This window comes from Neovison vison, chromosome 11 (genome assembly GCF_020171115.1).
Source record: "Neovison vison isolate M4711 chromosome 11, ASM_NN_V1, whole genome shotgun sequence".
Lineage (NCBI taxonomy): Eukaryota > Metazoa > Chordata > Mammalia > Carnivora > Mustelidae > Neogale > Neogale vison.
The window spans coordinates 99115133-99128115 of NC_058101.1; the positions used below are offsets into that span (position 1 = coordinate 99115133).

The 12983-nt window shown below is 40.9% G+C and overlaps 1 pseudogene; it reads right to left on the reverse strand.

Moving 5' to 3' along the window:
• Positions 1-2259: 2259 nt before the first annotated feature.
• LOC122890616 lies at positions 2260-2388 on the reverse strand (annotated as a pseudogene).
• Positions 2389-12983: the final 10595 nt, after the last annotated feature.

The following is a 12983-nucleotide window of genomic DNA, read 5'->3' on the forward strand; positions in this document are numbered from 1 at the left end:
ATCCAAAGGTGCACGTGCACCCGAATGTTTATAGCAGCAATGTCCATAATAACCAAACTATGGGAAGAACCTAGATGTCCATCAACAGATAAATGGATAAAGAAGATGTGGTGTGTGTGTGTGTGTGTATATATATGTGTATATATATACAATTATCATATGATCTCTCTGAAATGAGGAATTTGAGAGGCAGGGTGGGGATTGTAGGGGTAGGGAAGGAAAAAATGAAACAAGATGGGATCGGGAGGGAGGCATATCATAAGAGACTCTTAATCTCACAAAACAAACTGAGGGTTGCTGGGGTTGAGGGGCGTAAGGATAGGGTGGCTGGGTTATGGACATTGGGGAGAGTATGTGATATGGTGAGTGCTGTGAAATGTGTAAGCCTTATGATTCACAGACCTGTACCCCTGGAGCAAATAAAACATTATATGTTAACAAAAATAAAAAGTAAAAAAATAGTAATATCTGTATCATAGGATTGATAAGGGACTGAATAATAAAATGTAAATATAAATACAAATAATAAAATGTAAAATGTAAACAATCATTAAATACAAAATAAATGTACAGTCAGTAACAGTCAAAATAACAATAATGACAACCACATATTCATCCAGGACTTGGTGCATCATGCCATGTTTTGTCTGTCCAGAGTCCTAAAACGACACCAGCATCCTCTACCCATCATGCTTTTCAAATCAGATTCTCCCAGCCTCCCGGAGTTTGCATTGTGGAACACTCAAAGTCTCCCTCTCAGCTTCTAAGTTTGGCTCCTTGCTTTGTCAGGGTTGGGATTGTTGGGAATGAGAAGAGACTAGAAGAGATCCTGGGACTGGGGGGTTGCAGTGGATCCATACTACCTATGCTACACTGGGTCCAAAACTCCTGAAAACTAACAGTATATAAAACCATGGTATTAGAGAAAATAGAAAAAGTTCAAAAAGCAGAGTTTTCATGAAATGTAATAACATTTTAGGACCCAATCGAAATTCTGAATTGCAAAAGCTAGACACGGAAGAGCAATTCATTAAGCAATGAGTTTTATTTGGGGGGAGGAGAAATATGTGTGGCCATAGCATCACAGACCAACTACTGAGTTAGAGCTGGCCCAATGAGAGCAAAGAGCGTCCTTTCAGCAAGAACAGCAAAGAGTTGATGGACTATGATGGGTACTAGAAGTGGGTGCTAATTAGTCACGTTGACTTTGCAGATGTAATGCCCATAAATGTCAGACCATATCTGTGGATTTAGCCCACTGGGAGCAAAAAGTTGACTTAAGGCTGTTTGGCTTGATTTAGATGAAGGGTGGCAGATGGGTTTTGTCGCGAGTGCAAAACAGAACATGCGGTAGTGGGCACCTGGGACAGTGTGTGGGGACTGTTTTGTGAGGCTGCATACCAACTCAGTAAGAAGAGAGCCATGTGGACTGTGGATGATTGTGATGGGCAGATGGAAGGATTATTAGCTTAATATACCAGTCGATGTCAAAGACTAGGTCAAGTGTTCATATTTTCCCCCATTAGTTTAAAAAGCAGATTTTTAGAGCCCAGGAGAATTTATTCAATAGGTAAATCCAAATAAAATGAACTTGATACAAAGAATTATTTTCTCTTCATTTTTGGTTCAACATTCAGTAGTAAAGTAGCTATTTCTATTCTACACCCTGTGCCTGGGTTAGGGGAAAGGAGACTAGAATAAATATGGTTTCTACCCTCATGTGCCTTAGATGGCAAACTAGACCTTAAATCAGCATTGCAAACCAAAGAAAATGCTCTGAAAGAAATTTCAGGGAACTGTGAGTGAAGCACGTCCTCGGGGAGTCCTTTGGAAAGAACAGTGCATGGCATTTCCATGGGGGCTTTTTGCTGTCCCCTTGTGACATGCAGAAACATTGTCATTCAACTAAAAAATATTTATTGAAAACCAAGTGCAAAGTTGGATGTTGGAAGACATAAGATCCCTTTATCAGGTCAATATAGAAGTCAGAGTCCATTCTATCACCTTACCTAAACCTCCCATGATCTGACCTCTAGTCACTTCACCTTTCATCTAGTGACTTCACCTTTTACTCCTCTCCTATTTGTTTTCTGCTATGTATTAGCCCTCTAGTCATACTGGCCTCCTCACTGTCATTTAGATATCAAGTGTCTTCTCACCTCAGGGCCTCGGCACTTGCTGCTCCTTCTTCCAAGAATAATCCCCCCGACATGTGTCAGACAACTTCCTCACTGCTTTCAGGTCTCAAATGGCACTTGTAACAGAAAATGTTGCTTCTGAAATACCTTGTGTAAAATTTGAGCTCCTTTTCCCCTAACATTTTTTAATTAGCAATAATCGCGCCTCGGATAAACCTCATTGGCTACGATACTGCCACTGCGCAAAGCTTCCCCTAACATTTTTTAATTTCCATTGTTTTAAAATTTTTTTCTAATAGACTACATCTTTTATTTTTAAAATCTTCGTTATTATCTGTCTCCCCCTCAGCTGCATATGACTTTCATGGACCCTAGGCATTTTTGCTTGTGAGAACCCCTCTTCTTACACACACATACACACACGCTATTAAAAAAATTTATATGATGACTATATTGGCATAAAGACAACAAATATAGTCTGACTCCATTCATTATTTTGTATTCTTTTTCTTCTGATTTTAAAAGAAGTTAAAATTAAAAGCCTTAGGCACTGTGTTTATTTGGTCTAATGGGTAAGTCAGTCTTGATCTTCCCAACTAGAAAGTAGATATGGTGAGGGGCAAAGATGTTCGTCAGTATCAGTCACTGCTGTGTCCCCAGTACCTAGAACAGTACCACGCACATAGTAGACACATAATGAATACTTGTGGATTGAATTACTGAACGAATGCAACACCTGGAGAGGCTTGGGTTTCTAGGAACATGCACTGCAAATTTTTAATTTCCAACAACATCAAAGTGTGGTCCAAGAATTTCAAAGTATGAAGACCTTAACCCCACCAGTAAATGCCTTTGTGGGAAACAACCCTACCTTGACTAATTTTTGGTCAAGCACAGAGCCACTGGAGGGAGAATACAAGACCTCAGGGCACTACACCATGCCCTGCCCTCTATAAATCTGATACCACCCTGAGGCTTCATGGTTTTATCAACGATATAAATTGCCTTAACCCAGGGATGTAAGAGGCAATGGCAACCTAGACTTTTCTAACAGATATCAAGGGGCCTGTTTATTCAAGGCACCCCTCCTTGTGACTGACTTCTTAGTCTGCACCCTTGAAACTACAAGTAGAGCCTCAGTAGCTGAGCAAGTGTTAACAAGTGTTGGCTTATCTGAACTGGCCCGCGGACACCAGGTAGAAACTCCTTCCTGACTTCTGCTGACCCAATTGGCAAGTGTACTCTGCTTCAGTTTCACTTTAGAACATGGACACTCAAATACCTGTGACATGAAAAGATGTTGCCTCACCAACTTGGGCTTCTAAAGACATCAACTGTGGGGTGCCTGGGTGGCTCAGTTGGTTAAGCATTTTCCTTCGGCTCAGGTCATGATCCCAAGATCCTGGGATCGAGTCCCTCATCAGGCTTCTTGCTCAGCAGGGAATCTGCTTCTCCCTCTCCTTCTGCCTCTCCTGCTTGTGAGATCTCTCTCTCTCTCTGTGTCAAATTAAAAAATAAAATAAAATAAAATCTTCAAAAAATAAAAATAAAAATGTCGGCTATGCTCCATCATGAAATATCTTTGAAAGTCTCTGTGTCAAACTACACATATAAGGCGGCTTTGCAATGTATCCCCAAAGAGATCTTCAAAACCACAGTCGAGGCTGATGGAGCAACAGCCATGTCTTCTCTCAGTTGCAGATTGTATTTGGGAAATTAAAATCTTTTCATCTTCAAAATGACAAGTTTACATGATACTTTATGTTGGGTGAGGTTTAAAGATTTTTTTATTTATATATTTATTTGACAGAGAGAAAGATCACAATTAGGCAGAGAGGCAGGCAGGTAGAGAGGTGGAAGCAGGCTCCCCACTGAGCAGAGAGCCCCTTGTGGGGCTCAATCCCAGGACCCTGAGATCATGACCTGCGCCAAAGGCAAAGGCTTAACCCACAGAGCCACCCAGGCACCCCTATGTTGGGTGAGGTTTATGTGTTCTATAAAGTATGAGATCATCGGTAGGCTTCTTTCTTTTCAAACCCTTGCTTTGTTTGTTATGTAGCAAAGGTTCCCAATCTAATTTATCCCATGTTTATCCCAGGAGTCAAATGGAGTGAATCATCATGAGTCTATTTACATGCAGCACCCAGGACATCTTGAAAAATATTTTTTTTTAGAGAAAGTTTTTAAGAGAAACCTTTTTAGAGAAAATTGTTCATTCAAGAACGATGAAAAAGTTTCTAAAGGGAAAAGGGAGTTGACATTGGGCTTTGTGTTTGTCATATGTTCATTGTCTTCTCCCGCACTGGAGACAAGAATAGAATCTCCGTAAGAGCAAGGGCTTCATCTATTTTATTCACTGATATGTTCCTAAAACCTAGAACACTGTGCATACATGGCAGGCCTTGAGTAAATATTTGTTGAATAACTGAATGAGTTACATTCCTATCCAGTCCCCACAGATTTCTCTGAACTATAACATGAGGAAACTACAAAGAAGAAAAGAGTAGAACTGTTTAGCAAACTATCTGAAAGCACAGCACACCTGCCGCACTAGTGATAGAAGTTTAAACAGTGGCCAGAGACAGGGCTGCTGGCTTCCAAAGATACTCTCTTACACCAAAGTCGATGCCCTTGGCTTCAGGCATGACAGACATATGTAAAATTACTAGTTGGCATTGGAAGCATGACCTCAGTGGCCACGCAGAAGATCTGCTGCTTTTAGTAGTGATGGGAACCATCACCCCCGAGAAGCAGAACTGAGAAGAGGAAGAAATTAATTCTGCACAAAGTAACCAAGAAAATGAATTCATGACTCACGAAGCACCAAACTAAATTAGGCTCTAAGGTAGTTAGTTTCCATCACCAGAGCCTGTCTTGAATTGGCTGTCGCAGTTGAAAGTTGAATTGCACTGCCTTGGACTATCCAACTTCCTTTTTTAAGCAAGATCTAACCTTGGTGAGGAGTACTGCTACCATGGATGGGAACCAAGCAAGTTCAATACCATCCCTTTATTGGAACATTACTTTGAGCTACCCCTGTCTGTGACACAATTTCACGGGGTGTCACAGACTCAAAAGGAGCCAAAATGAACCATAATATGTTTTGACTTATAAACGCCCACAGACTGTCTCTCCCTTTCTCAGGTAACACACACATGTAGTTTAACAAAGACTTTCTAGAAACATCTATTTAAGTTGCTTAATTCCAAAGACAGTTTGGGGAAAGGAATTAGAGGCCCTTCAGGAGTGGTGTATAGTGATGAATAGTTTGGGGACTCTCAGACAGGATGAATAGTTTGGGGACTCTCAGACAGGAAGATATTTCAGTGTCTCTCACAGCAAACATAGCACACCGCTATAGGGGCGCACATGAGATCATAATCACTAGTATCTTTTAGCCATGGATAAATCCAGCTAGGGCCTGAGAGAAATCCATTTACTTCCCTTCTTATTGGGAGTCTATTAGATCCTCAGGTACTGGTCTTGGACCAAATGGGCAGGGCTCAGGACAAGAAGAGGAGCTGCCAGTGGACCTGGAGAAGCGGCTGGCACCAGATGTGGTGTCCCTATTGTGAGCCATTTAACTCGCTTTTGGAGTTAGAGGGGCAGTGTGCAGGATAAAAACAACGTGAAGAAGACAACAACAAATAAGAAAACTGTGACGCAGAAGCCAAAGGAAGGTCAAATAAGATGAGGCCTTAAATTGCCAAGTAATGTAGAGACACGAAGGTCCTGAGAAATAGGAAAAGAACAAACCAGGCGTGGCAGAAATTTGTTGTCTCCTAATATTCATTCTCCCCTTACTCTTTGGTAATAGAATTTTTAGTTGGAACACGTTATGCCCAGAATAAAAACCCCATTTCTGAGAGCCCCTTGCAGCTGGCTATGACCATGTGATTGATTTAAGTCACCAAGGTATAAGTTGAGGTATCTTGCCACCTGCCAGAAATGTTCCTTACAAGCTGGCTAGCATATGTCTTTGCCACGTCTTTTTCCTTCCTGCATCCTGTTTTTTGAAACGTGCTTATAATTGTGCAAATTCAAGCTCAGCTCATGAAGGCCAGGACCAAGGGACAGCAGACCAGAAAGCTGGAGATAGCCTTAAATTCTAGGGACCTTGTGAAGCAGATCTGCTTCTCCAGCCTTGGATTGCCTACCTCCAGACTTTTGTGATGGAGAAAAATATAAGTCCATCTTACTTAAGTTATTGTTATAGCCATATTTAATCCTAGCTGAAATCATGGTCTAGTGTCTCATAGACATCATGACCAAAGCATAACTCTCGACCTCCCTCCCCCAAAGTTTGCTCCTCACACATTCTGCCGCATCTCAATTAATGGCACTCCTATAAAAGAAAATTAAGCATCATCTTTGAGTTCCCTCACAGCCTAGTTTAATCCGCAGAAGTCCTGTCAGCAGTACCATCAGTGAGCGCCATGATTGCAAGTAGTGCTCCCATCCCTATCTCTCCAAACAGGTTGCTAGAATTTCCCTCCCGGATTACTGTCATAATGTCCTCTCTAGTCTTTGTGCTTCTCTCTTTCCCTCCATAATCCATTCTCTATGAAAGATTTGAAAATATAATTTGAAAAATGTAAATCAGGCCATAACTGAATTCTCCTCAAACCTATCCCATTAGTGTGGGAAACAAAGGCAGAAGAAAAAATTAAATCTCCTTACTACTTATAACCCATGGACAAGTCCTTGAAAGAGGCAAAATGACATTTCTGTAGGAACTCAGCTGCCTCAGTGTTAATACTTTGCTCAGGGCAAAGGGCAATTTTAGCTTAACATTATCCCAGTCCTCCAGGATCCTGTTAAATCTACTTTGGCATATAAAAATTCCTCTGGAAACTTTCTTTATCTCTAACCCCTAAGATATAAGTTAACAGTCATCCTCCAAGCATATGGCCCACCGATAAACATCTGAAGAGTCTCATGACGAAGTTTTTATTAGACGGTAATAAATGACCTTTTCTAACAACAGCTAGCCCCCTCAAGGTCTTGGAAACCTTGCTTCCAAAATGCCTTAGAGACTTAAACTATCCCTAACCACTCCCAACTTGAAAGTATTTAATGGGCCACTCCTCAGGACCCCAGGGTAGCTCTTTCTGCCCACGGGTCCTGTTCCCATGCTTTAATAAGATCACCTTTTTGCACCGAAGATGTCTCAAGAATTCATTTGTGGCCCTTGGCTCCAAACCCCAACATTTCTACATCACCATGGCTTTCCTTCGTACTTTGAACAAAATTTTAAGTCTTTGCAACAATCTGTGTGGACTTACATGATACACCTTCTGACTATCTCCCAATTCTATCTCCTACCTATCTCCTCCTGACACTTGCCACTCAGGTTCCATTGGCCTTCCTCTTGTTCCTTGAATATCCTACCTCATAATGATATATACCCATTCGTAAGCCAAATGCTGTAGGTTTTCGAAAAGCAGCTCTTTCTTACATGTTAGTCGCTATCTTTGTTGTGTCCTTCTCTATCAGCAGAAGCGTCACTGTTCATCCCCAGCAGCACTCCTTCTCCTGTCCCGGCTGCCTTTGCCAACAAGGTCCTAGCACCGAGTGAGGAAGAATTGTTAAGAACTAATACAAAATGTGATATTTATGGAATGCTTACTTTGCACCAGAAGAGTTTCCATAAATGACCTCTTTTGTTAAGTAGACAATATCATCATTTCCATCTTCCTGATGAGGAAAGGAAGAATTAAACAGGGTAAGTGCCCCACACAAAATCAAGAACGAGGAGGTATCAACCCAAGTTTGTGTCCCCCTTGAACTATTAGGTTCACATGCCAGCAAGAAGGAAAGTCAAGACAAGAGAAACGACCACATCTAGGGACTCAAATCTTGAGAAGAGGAAGCAGAGGCCAAATTTCTCATGGGAATGAATTTCTATTTCCTGGAAACCACAGTTGAGAGTGATAATACCAAGGAGAAGATTTTGGGAAAAAAGACAAAGGGAAACGAAGTCCCTGTCTCACTTGAACTGTCACTAGTGTAAACTTCTTTAATTTGTCTTACTTACCAAGTTCTAAAAGGACAGCCCCATTCCACTGGAGCAGTAAGACCAGAAGTACCTTTTAAATGAATTAAACCAGCCAGGGCACTAAATTATTTGACAAAGATTTAAGTTGAAACAAAACATCAGTATAGGAAAATTATGTTCTGCAAAAGTAATTTGTTGTTTCAACATTATACCATCTAGTTATAAAAAGGATTCATGGGAATTTATCTAGTAAAGATATTTATACATCTATCTCTCTAAATATTACTATTGGTTTTATCTCTTCTGGAGAACGGACCACAGTACTTAACTAAAGCAGCATTAGACATAATCTTAGGTATTGGAGTCCTATGTCCTCCAATTGTTTGGGATTACCTTCAGCCCAAACCAGCTTCATTTACACTTAATTTGCCATGTTAGGCTCCAAAACGGAAAAATAACTTTTTAGAACAATGTTCTGGTTTCGATTTGTAAAAATCACAGTTAACATTGGCACCTGCAATCATAGCTTCTAAGTAGCACACACACAGAAAATATGTATTTATTTAGACTCTGTAAATTAAGGCATCTATCGTTACCTAATGGCACTGTATTCTAGTTGCCAAGAAGGGAGTGACTCCTTGAGAACTTCACCTGAAAATCTAAAGTTAAATGAACAGCCAAAATACTGGTGAAATTAGGGACATTATAGAGACCCAGGGTATGGTCATAGTTTTTATTCTTCCTGGAAAATCATTTTCTTCTGAAAAATCAATTTTTCAAAGTACAATGCAGGGCGCCTGGGTGGCTCAGTTGGTTGAGCGACTGCCTTTGGCTCAGGTCATGATCCTGAGGTCTCAGGATCGAGTCCCACATAGGGTTCCCAGCTCACGAGGAGTCTGCTTCTCCCTCTGACCTTCTCCCCTCTCATGCTCTCTCTCACTGTCTCTCTCTAATAGATAAATAAAATCTTTTAAAAAATATATTAAAGTACTATGCAATGCAAGGAACAACACTTTTTCTCTTTGGGGCATTCCTAATTACAGTTCACATAGCCGGGATAGAGTGGCTCCAATAAATACTCGGGCAAGGATCCAAACTGCTGAATGGGGCAAGCTAGTTGATTTAAGGCTCATGCATCCTCGCATCCTCGCGTGAGTCATACAGGCCATTATCTCCTGCGGAGGGAAAGCTGAATGAGCGGGGAATTGATTATAGGATTCCAAATAATGTCAGCTTTTTAAAATTATAGGATAGAAGTTATTGGAGAAAAGACTGATGCTTTTGGTGGAACCAGAGGCCAGAGGACAAGGTCTTGTTTAAAACAAGCAAACAAACAAACAAACAAACAGAAAACAGTTCTCTCAAAGGAGAAAACACTAGAAATCCCTTAAGGACCAGGTAATTCCATTTGACATCTTTTACCAGGCGAAATCCAAATAAACAAACATGGTCCTAACATTGCAAATCTCCCTGATTTCCTGGCTAGCAGCTTGGCATGCTACTCTTGAGGAAATAGCTTTGTCATTTAATTAGGCATTTACTCGGGGAGTTGCAAGAATTTGGGGGGGGTTCTTGGTATTTCCATAGAATAAGAATACAAAAAGGCAACTTACACCCCATTTTAACATTTTTAAAATGCTTTCTTATTCTGTTTCCTTCACCCAGCAGAAATTACTCCCAGAATGTTAACTAACCCACCAGGGGAGACACCATCTCAGAGGAGTTGGTTGGATTACTAAATTCAAAAGTATATACCACCGCTGTTCCACTTCCACTATGGAGGCCAAGAAAATTAAGGCCATCCCACCTCAAGTTTAGCTGATGTGGGAAACAGAGGCAGAAGAAAATCATTAAAATTCCTAACCTACTTACAAGCCCTTGAAACAGAGTGGTTCTCCCCTGGGGACTTAACTGCCCTCACCTTGAGGTTTTGCTAAGGACAGTTCTAGCCTGACCGTCCCCCTACACCGACAGGTCCGACCAGGATCCTGTAAGTCTACTTTAACAATTCCTTTATCTCTTACCTTCCTGTCCGAGGTAGTACTCCAGAATAGAAGAGGGTTTAATTTGTTGTTCCTCCAACAAGGGGGACTACGTGCCTTGTTAGGAGAAGAATGCTGCTTTTATTCCGACCATACTGGGGTAGTAAAACAATCCATGGCTAAGGTGAGAGAAAGATTAGCCAAGAGGAAGGAGAGGGAGGCACAGGAGAACTGGTTTGAGGCTTGGTTTAGTAAGTCCCCCTGGTTCACCACCCTAGTTTCTACCTTAGATGGCCCATTTGTTTTGCTTGCGCTCATTCTAACTTTTGGCCCTTGCATTCTGAATAAGCTTATTAATTTTGTAAAGGACCGTGTTAATACCGTCCAACTCCTGGTCTTAAGACAACAATATGAAAAGTTGTCCACTTCTGACTGCCCTACAAATGAGCAAGATTCCTCATTATGAACAACTGAAAGGAGGGAATGTAAGAATGGGTTAGCATAAGTACAGCCATCTTGGCTTGGGCAGCCATCTCGGGCCAAGGGCTGAACTTTCCCCTACTTTACTTTAGTTCCAGGGACTCCCACCCTGCTTTAGTTCCAGAGACCCCCACCCTGCTTTAGTTACAGGAATACCTAACCCTGTAAACACTTCCAGGAAAAACCGCTATACCTAACCCCTGTAAACACTTCCAAGAAAGTACCTAACCCTATAACCAGCCCTGCAACAGTTAATCAGCCTACTGCAGAGAAGTTTGAAACCGCCCCCACCCCTGGCCACCAAGCCTCTTGTAATGACCCATAAAAACCCCTGCCTTAACTAGCCTTGGGGTCCAAGTCTCTACTCTGCTGTGTCAGGTATACTTGGGCCCAAGCTTAAGCTTGTCAAATAAACCTTGCTATGTGACTTGCACTATCGAGAGTGTTCTCTGTCTAATTGAGGGGTGGATAACTCCATACCCTAACACCACCCATTATGGACAAGCTGCTACTGTGCTTGCTGCATAGAATTTTGGGGGGTTTTTGTTTTGTTTTGTTTTTTGTTTTTTTAATTTCAGAACTGGAGAAAATATAAGAAATGACTTCGTTTAGACACTGATCGAATAAAACTGTGCTTCCTAAAAGAGTCGATGCAAATATAATGAGCCTTCTGATAAAATCCCAGCTTTCTGCCTGGAGGGGCTTTCCTAGCTGAGGCACAGGGAGGTAGGAGAACTGAGCTGGCGCTCCTGGGGGTTCAAAGGCCAAGTAAGTGCCCGCTCTCCAAGAGCAGTAGCTCTCACAGCTGGCCCCTGTTCTGCATTTCCAATCTGTCTCATGGCCTTGAGGCCCTTACACTTCTGAATTATAGATAGTTCTTCCTAATTCTCCTTCCTCCTTTCAGTTTTGCACCTAAAAATCCATCTTTAAATGTATGTCACATTAATTTTTTAATGTAAATTGAGTTTCCATTCTTCCAATTAAAATGATTCAGTGGCTTCCTCTACCTTTGAGATAAATTAGCAATATTAGCCCAGAACACAAAATTGCCGTGATCCAGAGTTTATGAATTCCTGCCCACCTATCCACTCTGCTTCACTTTTTCACCTTTTTTTGGGACACTTCATTCTTACTGGTAATTGTCTAAATAGGGTATTCTTCCCCATGCCTATGGCCAGCATCATGGCCCTCAAGGACTACAAAAGGTTACATGGGACCCCGTGCTTACAGGGGCGTCCAGCACCTGGTTTAACGATCTGCTGTCAACATCTTGAAATTCTTAATATTTTAACAAGGTGTCCCAAATTTGTGTTTTTCATTGCAGCCCACAAATTATGTAGCCAGTCCTTTCTAGCTTCATATATGCTGTTCTCTTTGATTTGAATTCACATGCGCACACTCCCCACTAGCACAGTGGTAGGCACCGTGGAAAATGGTGCAATAGACTTTTAAGTCAAATACAAAGAACACTGGAGCATCTGGATTTGAGTTTCAGCTCTATCAGATTTTACTTCCTAACAGCTCTTAATTTGTTTCATTATCTGCAGAGGATTAAAGTATCTTTTCTACTTGCAGGGATATTGAAAGGATTGGCTGAGATAATATGGAAGTTTCAAACAGTAATATACAGATAAGGATTTTCATTATACCACCACATCTTAATTGGCTTACTTGCTTTACTTAATATCAACTAATCCCCATTTCCAGGAGGAAGTATAGGCCTGTCAAAGCAACTTATTTCTTAGACTCCAACAGAAGCCAGGAGGGCTTCAATACTGGGCTTGTGAAGTCCTTATTCAAGAATTGCATAGGTTTAGAAAAAATGTTTATGATATACTTACACGGATAAGAACATCCTGGGCATTGTATAAAGTCAAAAAGATAGGTTAAATAGAGCAGAAATTATGACATATTTTGAAATTAAGTGATCTATTAATTTGTTATTTTGAAGAGGATACCAGTTCCTGTGAAATGGACACACTCGAATATTGCTGGTGGAAATAGATAAAATGTACATCAATACAATACAAAACTATTCAGCAATAAAATGAAAGGAGCTACTGATATATGCTACAACACAGTGAACCTAAAAAACAGAAGCACTCTTCTCTCATAAATGGACAAATCCAACAGGCAGAAAATCAGTAAGAACAAGGCTGAATTCAACACACCATCAATCAACTGAATATTATTGGCATCTATAGACTCCTTGATCCAACAAGAGCAGAATATATAATCTTCTAAAGTTCACATGAGACATGCACTAAGATAGACCACATTCTGGGCCAAAAAACACACCATCTTAGATTTAAAAAAATGGAAATTATACAATGTTTGCTTTCAGATCACAATGGAATTAAACCAGAAATCAACAACAAAAAAGAT